Source organism: Globicephala melas, chromosome X (assembly GCF_963455315.2).
Source record: "Globicephala melas chromosome X, mGloMel1.2, whole genome shotgun sequence".
NCBI lineage: Eukaryota > Metazoa > Chordata > Mammalia > Artiodactyla > Delphinidae > Globicephala > Globicephala melas.
In genome coordinates, this window is record NC_083335.1 from 30971920 (window position 1) to 30984691 (window position 12772).

The 12772-nt window shown below is 36.9% G+C and overlaps 1 non-coding gene across 1 annotated transcript; it reads right to left on the reverse strand.

Annotated features, from left to right (window-relative positions):
- Positions 1 to 1818: 1818 nt before the first annotated feature.
- Positions 1819 to 1891, reverse strand: TRNAE-CUC (transfer RNA glutamic acid (anticodon CUC)). The gene has a single exon. It is a non-coding gene; the product is annotated as a tRNA-Glu (tRNA).
- Positions 1892 to 12772: the final 10881 nt, after the last annotated feature.

A 12772-nucleotide genomic window follows, 5' to 3' on the forward strand; every position in this document is an offset into this window, starting at 1 on the left:
CCAGCTGCCTGATTGGTCTTTGACAGACACCTTTTTTACATTTTGTTATCTCCCTCCTTCTCGGAAGGGGGCCGGACATCCTGGAAATTCACCCATTGTCTAAGAAGCCCCTATTGTCTGGAGAGTTCTTAATCATTAGCTGGAACAATGTCCCTCGAGTCCCACATTTCCTCTTAGTAATGTTCCATTCAGTGACCCCCATCCTGCTCCTTGGCTTTAAATTCCCATTTTCCTATGCTGTATTCAGAGTTGTGCCCAATTTCTCTCCCCTACAGCAAGACTCCATTTCACTGGTCTTCTACTTATCACAATAGTCCCACCTTAAATAAAGTCTTACTGTCTTTATACAAATGTCATTGAATAATTGTTTTAAACAGTATGTGTATGTGTGTGTGTGTGTGTGTTTGTATGGGGGTGTGTGTGTGTGTGTCTGTCTGTGTCTTTTGGTTAGTAAATGCTTGGTGAATCTTTTTATTTTTACATTCAAATTTTTCTTGTCTCCCTAACTTGTGTTACACAAAGGCATCATCTCCTATCCTTGGGCCGCTGGTCATTTAACATTCAGGTCTCATCATTACAGTAATGAGAGAATGATTCCAGGGCAGCCATAGATTCCACTGTAACTTAACTCTCTGGTTTCCTGCTGCTTCTTTGTTTTTCGCCCTTGGGGATATCCTATCGTTTGTTTTGAGTACTATTATGAATTTGAAACAGCTGTTTTTAACCCAGATAGCATGTTTTGCATCATGTGGTGAGCTTTTAAAAGTACCGATGAACCTCCAACACAAAATAATTAAATCCAAATCTCTGGGGCTGATATCCTGGCATTGGTATTTTATAAGCTCCCCAAGTTGTTATAATGGCAGCTAGGTTTGAGAACTGCTAAGTTTGAGAACCTAGCTGCCATTATAACTGTAACAGGGAAGAGCTAAATCGGACTCCATGTTCAATCTCTTTCTTTGACTTTAACGTTTGATTTTCGTTGCTTTTGTTATTAGAATCATACATAATGGCCGACCTCAGGGAACCCTGCCCTTCTGCCTGAATGTTAAACTAAAGTGCCTCTGTTCAGCTCACAGGGAGACAATCTGACCTCACCTTCCTGTGAATGGCTGCAGAAAAGAAGAAATTAACACATCCCCTCACGGAGGCTATCCATTCCAGGGGTTGTTTTGCAAGACTGATGGCCCTTTTACCTTACTTCCTCACCGCCTCTCCCTCTCTGATTCTATAAAAGAAACTGGCATCCAGACCCCGATAAGATAAGATGTTTTTTGGGGACCCTAGTCTGCCGTCTTCTTGGTCTGCTGGCTTTCCATAAAGTCATATTCCTTGCCTCAACACATCATCTCCGATTCATTGGCCTGTCACGTGGCGAGCAGAGTGAGCTTGGACTGGTAACATAACCACTTGGGGAGCTTTAAAAACTGCATATTTAAAAAACACTTATTATCTTTAATCCAAGATATTTATATGCTGCATAAAGGTGGTTTTTTGTTTTAAATTACTGTGCCATTTTGCAAGAAATATTAGTTAAATCTAAGTTTCATGTTTTAAAAACTGTAACCTTAAAATCTGACTAGAAGTTCTGGGCAGTGTATATATTCAAAGAATTTTAGAGTGTAGATAGCTTTTGCTGAAACACTGAAATCTTAAAAGCTATTGAGTAATGGAAGAATATCTTTTTTTAAATAGTCAATTGAGAAGGCCTTGCTTTTCATTAATTTGAGCTTCTGCAGCACCCAACAACCCACAGCAGTTCTGTCTTTCTTTTTTTTTTTGTTTTTGGCTGTGCTGCTAAGCTTGCGGGATCTTAGTTTCCCCGACCAGGAATTGAACCTGGGCCCCTGGCAGTGAGAGCACCGAGTCCTGACCACTGGACTACCGGGGAATTCTGGGAAAAATATCTTTTGTCATGTTGGGGAGGAAAAAAATTTTCCTCTACCCTCCTAAGTTCTTATGGTTGGTCTAAGAATTAAAATGATGTGAGATAGAGTAATAGGTGAAAAACCAATTTAATTTTGTATATACAGAAAGATCATGAAAATCATGTTCAGAGAGTTACCAAAAGTAGGCAGCTTTGATATCTTTTTACATAAAGAAATGTTAAGTCTGTGAGGATTAGACAGCACAAAGAAGCTTAGGTTTGTGTGCCTAATTAGTGAGGAATTTAAGCAAAGTTTGGGCTTGGGGTAGTATATTATTAAAGAAGAAACATGGTTTGTTTATACAGGCTTCTCAGCCTGAATTCCCTATCTCTAGTGATAACGGTGTCTCTTGTTAGCTTCCTAGTGTAAGAAGGGTACCCTTCACACATGGGAGATTTATTTCCTTCATTCAGGGAGAGAAAGGAGGGTCAAAGTGTTCTTTCTGAACCAGCTGCTTTTCAAGTAACTTTAATTCAAAAAAATCAATATGCCATTAAAGCATATTTTGGGGCAGCCAGCCCTGGGTCCCAACAATCAGAAAAGTTAAAAATTTCTGTGGATTAAAAATTCCATAAACAAATTACAATTTAAATGTAAAATTGAGAAAAGTATTTGGAGCACACAATAGAAATGGAGTGACTCTCTTATAAATAATTATAGACTAATATCTTGATACAAAAAAATGAAATGTTCAAGTGACAAAAAAAGTCTTATCTCCAAATAAGAATAATTCAAATAAAACAGAAAGGAAGTAAATATTCCTTTATCACATTAGTAATGGTGAAAAGATTGACTTCACACTGTCACTGTCACAATGTTGGCATGTGTAGGGGAGGAAAAATTGTCCTTGACCCTCTTATGGTTCCTAGCTGGGTCTGAAAATAAAACTGACAAAGATTAACAGGAGAAAAACATACAAATTTGTTTATGGGATACAAGAGCATTCATAGGGAAATGAAGACCCCAGGAAACAGTTAGACCTAAGTATTTTTATGCTAGGTTTGATAGAGTGTGCAGCTGTGCAGCAATATGGTAAGTTAAGGACTATGAGGAAACTGTAGTAAACTGGGGAAAACTTAGCAAGGCCTGTTTGTTAGGATTCTTCTAGGTGTCCCCTGTCTTCAGAGATAAGGATGCTCCTTTCCTCCAAGTATAGGGAGAGCATCTCTCACATGAGGGTTTTATGACCTGTTTCTGGAGAGAAGAGCTAGAAGGGCTGGGTTGGAGTTGCGGGGAGAGGTGAGGAAGGTCAGCGTGACCTTCCTGATTTTACTGTGTTGGCTTAAAAAAAATGCACAACATGAGAGTTGAGAGTTAAGTTTTATTTGGGGCAAAATGAGGATGATAGCCCAGGAGACAGCATTTCAGATAGCTCTAAGAAACTGCTCCTGAGAGGCAGGGGGGAAGGTCAGTATATATGTGATTTTGGTGAAGGGGGAGTACATGCAATCGAGCACATATTTTTTGCAGAAGGTTTCTGCTAGTCTCGTGAAAGTTACTGCTAGTCAAGAGGAGCAGACATCACCATGAAGGATTTTAGTGTTTTTCTGGATATGAGGAGATAAAAGAATTGGGCTCATAAAGTCGGCTTCTGAAAATATCTAACTATCTGAAGACCTATTCTGCCAGTTTTTCCCAGGGCACAGAGTGCCTCGTTTCTGCTCTCCCCCCCTGAACTCCTTTCAGGGGGTGTTGAAAGTCAGCAGCTGCAGCAGCACATGATTTAATCCTTGTAGAGGTAGATGGCAAGTGCCAATGGCGAGGGCCAATTTGTAGTTGACACCTGTTTTCTCAAACTCCTTCAGCTTAAAATATTCAATATCCCAAGGTGCTATAATTTGTGGTAGCATCTCCTGAATCCCATCACAATGTAGGAGTGGAAACATTTCCCCTTCTTCCCTTTTAGGTTCTTTAGCTGGTACAATAATGAAATTGATATGACAGATTAACAGGAGAAAAACAAACAAAATTACATACATACAGAAGCCGCATAAAGATATGAACACACAAATGGCAACCAGGTAACTGAAGCTTATATAACATCCTGAGTTAAGGAAAGGAGTAGGGGTCTGGGGATGCAAAGAGGAGAAAAGCCACCTCAGAGGAGATGTTTAGAAAACAAAGTTTGCCCTGTTATGCAGATAAGTTTCATAGGTAAAAAGGTATCTCTGGTGTTAAAAAAAGAAACAACAGGCCCAAGGTGGAGTCATTTGCTCCGAGAAGAGCAAACCAAGACTTAATTGTAGTTTCAGCCCCTTTCAGGAGTGGAATTTTAAACTAATCAGTCTGGAATTTCCTGGCCATCACTAGTGAGCTAATCTGCTTGAGACGCCCTGCCTTCCCCTAATGGAAGGTAACTTTGCCTGAAATAATCCACTCTTTTAACTTCCCTACACCACCTCCTTTCTGCGTATAAAAACCTTCCATTTTGTACAGCTCCTCAGAGGGCCTTTCTACTTTCCTAGGTGAGATGCTGCCTGATTTATGAATCACTTAGTAAAGCCAATTAGATCTTCAAATTAACTTGTTTGAATTTTGTTTTTTAACACTGGTAATAGCTCTCTTCCTGGTACAGGCCCCTTTCCAATGTAAATTTAGGCAGTTGAGGGGGAGGTGAAGAGCTTTTCCTGAATCTGCTGGGTTTTAATCTGTCTTTTCTTCATCTCAAAATAATCCTCATGCCAAAGTGGCATATTTTGGGATGACAAATCCTAGTCCCCTTCAAGAAGAAACTGGAGGAAAAAGAAAAATTGGTAAAATCTCTATAGAGGACAAATAATACCTGTCAACACATAAAATGCATACACTGTGATTCAGAGATTTCATTTTTGTCTAATGAGTCCTCCATCTCTACTACCTCATATATTCACAGCATATATAAAAGACCGCCTACTGCAGAACTGTATTATCAAGACACTGAAGAAACTCTAAATTTACATCAGAAAGAGTCTATTTAAATACATTTTAGCATTTTTCTGCAACTGAATGAAGTAGTTTTGCATCTCCTGATTTTGAGTGCAAAACATTTCATAGTTGAGTTAAAAACCTTTTGGAATATAAAGTTGAGTGAGAAACTCTCAAATGCAGAATAATGCCTTTTATAAATAAGAGACACACAGTACTGATATACATATGTATGTATATGTCTGGAAGATTTTTGAAAGGACAAACAAGACAACTGTGATAATGTTTACCTCTAAAATACAGGATTATGGAGTATGGAACTAGTTAGAGGGAGCCTTTTCCTTTACTGAATATATGTACAATAAGAATTTTTACCCAGAGCAAGTTTTATTCTCATAATCACTCTTTGAAAAGCAACAAAGGTCCTTTTACTTCTAGGTATTACATAATAAATATGGCAGGTTAAAGCTTCCACTGACCATGACTAAAAAAAATTGGATATTTTACAAAATCATATTTTAAAGGCATCAGAAAACTATGGAAGCAACAATCACTAAATTGACTAAAATTTGGAGATTGAAGAACTGAGCAGATTATTGGTCACTATTTTTCCACTGTGGGCATTTGCTGTTTCTGGGCATAAAGGAAGGGCCACGTCTGGAGAAAGAGAAACCAGCAGAGCTTTTATTTATTACATGGTTCTGGTGTGACAAAACTGGAAATTAGGCCTCAAATACAGAGGCTTTATTATGATCCTATGTAGGAAGGTAAATAGCCAAGCTAAAAGCTTCAGAAGGGCAAAGTAAAATGTCCCGTGGGCTCAGAGTATTTAGGAAAAAGAGACTAGCGAGGAGGAAGGGCCTGCAAAATCAAAACAGAAAAGAAATGAAAGCTCTAAAAGGAGTGATGAGTTAACACTGAGGCTGTATGGTCCCTTTTAACCTGGGGGCATTTATTAATGCTGGATTCATCTAGAGTTTACAAATGTAGGTTGGACCTCGTTTAGAAGGCCACTGTTGGGGGCAAAGATCTGCAGAGATTTTGGCATTCATGTGAGGCTACAATGACAAAACTGGAAATTTGAAAGGCCTCCAAAAAACATTGCTATTTCCTGCTCAAGACGTTTACCAAATTTTGAAGCTGAAAATTTCTAAAGGGCAGAATTGAATCTTTAACAATCTTCCAGGCCAAGGAGACAAAGCTCTACCAAGGTTTCAGCTGAAAACAATGGAGGGACAATGCCATAAAATCACTGACGATGTAGAGGTAAACAACCTTATGAAAATTTAAATCCAGTAAAAATTAACTCAATCCCTGATTAGATTGTCATGACCATCCCTTTCCCCCCACATCATATACTATTAGCTTAATAGACAAAAGGTAGGCCACCTGTGGTAGAAGGTGGCCTCATTTGGAGTTTCTGTGGTTCTTTAATTAATAATGTTGGGTAAACAATAAAAATTATGACACATATAAAGACGCAAGATGATGTGACAGATGTCAAGAAAGAAAATAAAAGATGTCAAGCACCCTCACAGGTGATCAAGATACTGAAGTTAATAGAAAATACTTGAAAATAACTATGACTAGGGCTTCCCTGGTGGTGCAGTGGTTGAGAGTCCGCCTGCCGATGCAGGGGATGCGGGTTCGTGCCCCGGTCCAGGAAGATCCCACATGCCGTGGAGCGGCTGGGCCTGTGAGCCGTGGATGCTGAGCCTGCGCGTCCGGAGCCTGTGCTCCGCAACGGGAGAGGCCACAACAGTGAGAGGCCCTCGTACAGCAAAAATAAATAAATAAATAACTATGACTAGAATGTTGAGTTTAATAGAGAAAATGAACAAACAAATAAATGACTGGATTATTTCATCTTAGAATTGGAATCTATAAAAATAATTAAATAGGCATTCTGAAACTGATAAATACAATACCTGAAATTAATAACTCAATGGATGAGTTTAACAGCAGATTGGACATCAATTCCAGAAATGGTTAAATAGGAGCTAGGTTAATAGAAAATACATACACTGAAGTAAAAAGAGGAAAATAAAATGGATAAAAACAGATGACAGATTAAGAGACATGTTAGACATATTCAGAAGGTTGAACATATGGGTTGATGACTAGCATTTTTAGCAATAAAGTATTTTAAATTAAATATGTACATTTAAAAAATTTTATTTATTTATTTTGGCCATGCCACGTGGCATGTGGGATCTTTGTTCCCCGACCAGAGATCGAACCGAACCGGCACCCCCTGCAGTGGAAGCGCAGAGTCTTAACAAATGGACTGCCAGGGAGTCCTTTACATTTTTTTAGACACAATGCTGTTGCACACTTAACTGACTACAGTATAGTGTAAACATAACTTTTATGCGCACTAGGAAACCAAAACATTTGTGTGACTTGCTTTATTATGATATTTGCTTTCTTACAGTGATCCGGAACTGAACCTGCAGCATTTCTGAGGTATGTCTGTAGTTCATTTATGTATGTTTAGAATTCTTAGAAATCATAACAGGAGAATAGTTTTATGGAGGAGCAGGCAGCTTTCTAGAGAAGACTTCTTTAGCACAAATGTAATATGTCAAGGTAACATATTTTGGGGTAGCATATCCTGAACACCATAAACTTTTTTAGTATGTATTTTGGGCTGCATATATTTGATAACCTCTTCATATGTCAATAATTTTGTAGTATATTTTGCAGTAGAATGTTTTGAATGATAAGATAGCCTGTTTTTTTTAAAATTTAACATCTACATTGGAGTATAATTGCTTTACAATGTTGTGTTAGTTTCTGCTGTATAACAAAGTGAATCAGCTATATGTATACATATACCCCCATATCCCCTCCCTCTTGCATCTCCCTCCCACCCTCCCTATCCCACCCCTCTAGGTAGTCACAAAGCACTGAGCTGATCTCCCTGTGCTATGCAGCTGCTTCCCACTAGCTATCTATTTTATGTTTGGTAGTGTATATATGTCCATGCCACTCTCTCACTTCATCCCAGCTTACCCTTCCCCCTCCCCACGTCCTCAAGTCCATTCTCTATGTCTGTGTCTTTATTCCTGTCCTGCCCCTAGGTTCTTCAGAACCATTTTTCTTTTTAGATTCCATATATATGTGTTAGCATACAGTATTTGTTTTTCTCTTTCTGACTTACTTCACTCTGTATGATAGACTCTAGGTTTTTTCATACTGCTCACACTTTACATCATATAACCTACTTATAACTTAGCTAAAAATATGTCTCCCCTGAATGGAATGTAAACTGTATGAGTACAGAGATTTTTGGGGGCTGTTTTGTTCACACTTCATCCCCAGTACCTAAAGAAATGCCTGGTAAGTAGTAGCTGTTCGACAAATATTAGTTGAATAAAATAATAAATAAATGAATGATTTTTGATTGTAAACCAAATGTGAAGTTTTTTTTTAAAGTTGATTGCATTCAGATGTGTCATGGTAAGTAGAAAATAACCACTTTGCCTCAAATACCAGGAATAGTTCATAAGAGGAAATTGGTAGGCAGAGATAGAGAGGTTGTAAGGCAGCTCACACCTGAAGAGACCCCTAGAAGCCCCAGAGGCCCCTCAGGGCACTTAGGCTTCTCAACAGCAGGTCTGTCTATCTTAGTGGAACCAAGGGTGATCAGGCAAGCTGTGCCAAAAGCACTTTAAATGCAGTCTCACTGTTGTATATGAAGTCAGGTAAATTATGTAAACTCTTGTCAAGTATGATGAAGCTGTATTACTTCATAGAACGTGAAACTGCAATATTTGTGAGAACTTAATTGTCAGCATACAAATCCCATACACTGCTTTAGGACTGTTACAAGGTGGATTTGATTATGTTAAAAAAAAGTGCTTATAATATTAAATTTGAATTGTTACTTGTCTCTATCAATTTTCCTATGGCCTCATATGGAAGATGTTGGGACAATTACAGAGTTTATTGTAATCAACTCCTACTTACCAATGAAAGCCTTAAAGTAGTCTGAAGATAATTCAGACAAACTCTATCAGGAATTCCAACAGTTCAGTCAATAAAGGGAATAGAAGCCTATGCTGTTTCTCATGTCAAGTATATTTTAGTAACACTATTTTGAATTGGCAACTTTGCATAATAAGATTGATAAAAATTTGAGCAACATAAAAAAATGAATACAAAGTTATCATTTGGGTTCAAAATTTATGACTGTACAGTCTTGTGCTTATCTCTTTTGTTTATTTCGTTTTTATAACATTACTCCAAATGGGTTATATTTATTGTGCTTATCTAAGAAGATATAATTATATTTCCTGTAACTGCTCTAATTGTTTATTTATTATAATACAAAATATGACAAAATATATAATGTTTTGTGATGAGTTTTTTCCCAGTGGTATTGATTGGCATGAATATATTTGGGATATAATTCATTTGCAAACTCTGGTATTTAATAATTTATAATTTTAATAATTTAATGATTTTTATTTCTGTAGTTTATTTCTTGCTGACTTTACAGTTTTAATAAAAACTACTTTGGACTTCTTATTCAAGATGGCAATTATATCCCACATATTTATCACTCCTTCTGCCCTAGTTCTTGTAATTAAAGGAATATAATAATTTCAGTAAACCCTGGATCAGTACTAGAAGTAGGGAAGGTTGCCAGCAACAAGCTCAAATTTCTAAAAGATAATAAAAGACATGATCAAAATATAGGAGTATTGCCATTACTTTGATATCCAGAGTATGCAAAGAAAAAAATCTCCAAAGGAGGTTATTCCAGGGAAAAGAAAAATAGGAGCTAATGGGTTGGAAGAGTAGATAGCAAACCTACTAGCATCAGCACAATGAGGAGTTGGCCATGTCCTTCACTTTAAGACTTAATCTTTCAGAAGACCCTTAGATAATCCTGCTTGCAGGCTAACAGGTTTTGGGAAATTGGCCACGTAAGTCATTCCTCTTGGAAAGAGAAGGGATTGATGCACTGTCACTAGTGTTCCTAGAGCATAATACTAGAAGTCTCTGTCCATTCCATCCCAAGAGATGATTTACACAGGTTGTAAACAAGGGCTGGAAATGGACATATATATTAATCTACAAAATTCTTATGTATCTCATTGTCCAGAAAGCATATATGCATACAACATTTTAATGATTCTATTATAGAATAGGAAAAAGAAATCTGTCTTTCAGTGCCTTGAATGGAGATGAAATGTAAAATGTAAAAGTTGAATTTCATTATTGTGAATTAATACTACTCAGGAAAGTTTATAAATAAAAGCTGAGATCCAGACACTTTTCCCTTTCTAAGCAGTTACAGAATATGACTATGAAGCTTGACTTTGGGCTTGGCTTTCTCTTTGTCCATTCCTTCAATTTGGAGCACATAAAACACTACTGTGAATTCTGAAGAAAGAAAGAAAGAAAGAAAGAAAGAAAGGAAAGAAGGAAGGAAGGAAGGAAGGGAAGGAAGGAAAGGAAGGAAAGAAGAAAACTCACTAACAGAGATCTGAAAAGCATTGAAAATAATATCTGACCATTAATATTATATTAGGCTAAAAGATAAGGGAGTTGTATAAAAAGTTTGATATTTCTCTGTTTCTTGGTGTCTTGAGATTTTTATCTTATTCATTTTATAAATAGTCAATGAATTAGATGGAGGGGAACATAGAGAAGGAGGCAGTCCAGATTTTGACAAGATACTCAACTAAGGGAATGCGTAATAACTAAAATGAGATCCTTAGTTACAGTGGATTCCTAATGAGAACAAGCATGACAATTAAAGAAGTGTAGTGCCATGGCCATCATATATGGCTGGGCAGATTTTGCGAGGTGCTATACACTTACACTGCCAGAGTCACGCAACTCCGTGGCCCGGGGTGATGTCCCAGGTAATTTAGGGCTAACCCAGTTAAAATCAATTACAGAATATACATTTTGTTATAATATGTTACATGCATTCTAGAAAAATAAATCTCATATCATGCAATCTTTCACTAAAAATAACAAGGTTTATTGGAAAATAAGTTTGAAGCAGGTGATTCAAAACATATGCAACTTTGTAACTAGTGCACTAACAAAAACAATAACAATTTTTTATTTTTTTTGGCCACACAGCATGCAGGATCTTAGTTCCCTGACCAGGGATTGAACCCATGCCCCCTGCAGTAGAAGTGCAGAGTCCTAACCATTGGACTGCCAGGGAATTCCCTAAAAACAATAACAATTCTAACCAAGATAGTACCACAGTTAAAGTGCTCAAGAGGATATTGCATCCATAAAAAGGAAAGAATTTGAGATCAGAAATAATAATACTCAGATTAAAAAATTAAAATATATGCTCAGTTAATAAAATGTTGGGTATTTCAGAACATGAAATCAGTAAATCAAAGTTCAGTTTAAGGGACTTCCTTGGTGGCACAGTGGTTAAGAATTCGCCTGCCAATGCAGGAGACATGGGTTTGATTCCTGGTCTGGGAAGATCCCACATGCCATAGAGCAACTAAGCCCGTGTGCCACAACTACTGAGCCTGGGCTCTAGAGCCCGCGAGCTGCAACTACTGAGGCCTGCGTGCTCTAGGGCCTGCATCCTGCAACTACTGAAGCCCACATGCCTAGAGCCCGTGCTCCACAACAAGAGAACCCACCGCGATGAGAAGCCCATGCATTGCAACGAAAAGTAGACCCCGCTCACCACAACTAGAGAAAGCCCACACGCAGCAATGAAGACCCAACAAAGCCAAAAGAAAAAAAAATTCAGTTTAAGAAATTATGCTAGCACTTGGAAAAAAGGGATGTGTAAATGACTATCATGAATAAAAGGATGAGACATGAAAAAAATGATAAAAAACATCTAAAATGTATATCATAGGATCCTAGAAGCATAAAACAGAGTACATGGCTCAGAACAAACAATAAGAAATTATAGAAAAAATTTCCCTATAGCTATATAAAGTCTTTTCAAACTCAAAAAACCTACCAAGTACTATAAAAAATTAAGGAAAAGAGATCTACATGTATACAGTATTGAATTTTAAGAATGAAGTAAAATTCTACAAGCATTAAAAAAATAACCTGTCAGGAAATTTGGGTAGCAGATATGTAGGTTTGAGGGGAGAATATTTTTACCTACGAATTCTATGCCCAACTAAGCTATCATTTATGTGCAAGGGTAATAAAGAGATAGTCTCAGATTTGCAAAAACTCAGAAAATATACTAATAATTACTCTTCCTGGAAAAATATTGTTTAAATAGTTTTAGAAAACTGAAAATGGAAATAAATCAAGAGTTTAAGAAATAGGGACAAGTTATCAGAGCCATCACTGAAACCAGTAAGCTTTGAAATTAATGGATGATGTATAAAGGTTATAAAATCAATATTAATGGCAAAAACTCTTCAATATAGAATCTAAGTAATGTACAAAATAAATCAATAATGTGAATATCAGTTGCTGAGATTATTAACAAAAACTAGGTACAAGGAAAATACAAATGAGGGTCTAAAACCATTATCCATATCTCATGTTACATATGAGAAGGGAATAAATATTTTTACATTCGTGTTGGAAATTAAACCAATTCATGTAAATACTGAAAAAGAGCTGGTGAAATGTAATATATCAAAGAAATACAATTCGTCAAGTATGTAAGTAACAAGTTGCCTAAAATAATCAAGAAAGTTATTTAGAAAGCATAAATGCACTTAATTAGAACTAAGAATGTGGACATAATCACTGATAAAAACCTAAAAGAATTAGATAGTACTTTATCATATCTCCGAAAATATATTTGAAAGTAAGATAAAATTAGTGATTTGAAATCAAAATTCCTTGGAGAAGAGACAGAGAATAAGAAGAGATCAATTAGTATGGAAGAAATTGAGAAAGTTGTCAATGAGATTTCCCTCTAACCCCAAAGAAAATCCCCAGGGCAAGATTTTGTAGCCCCAGGA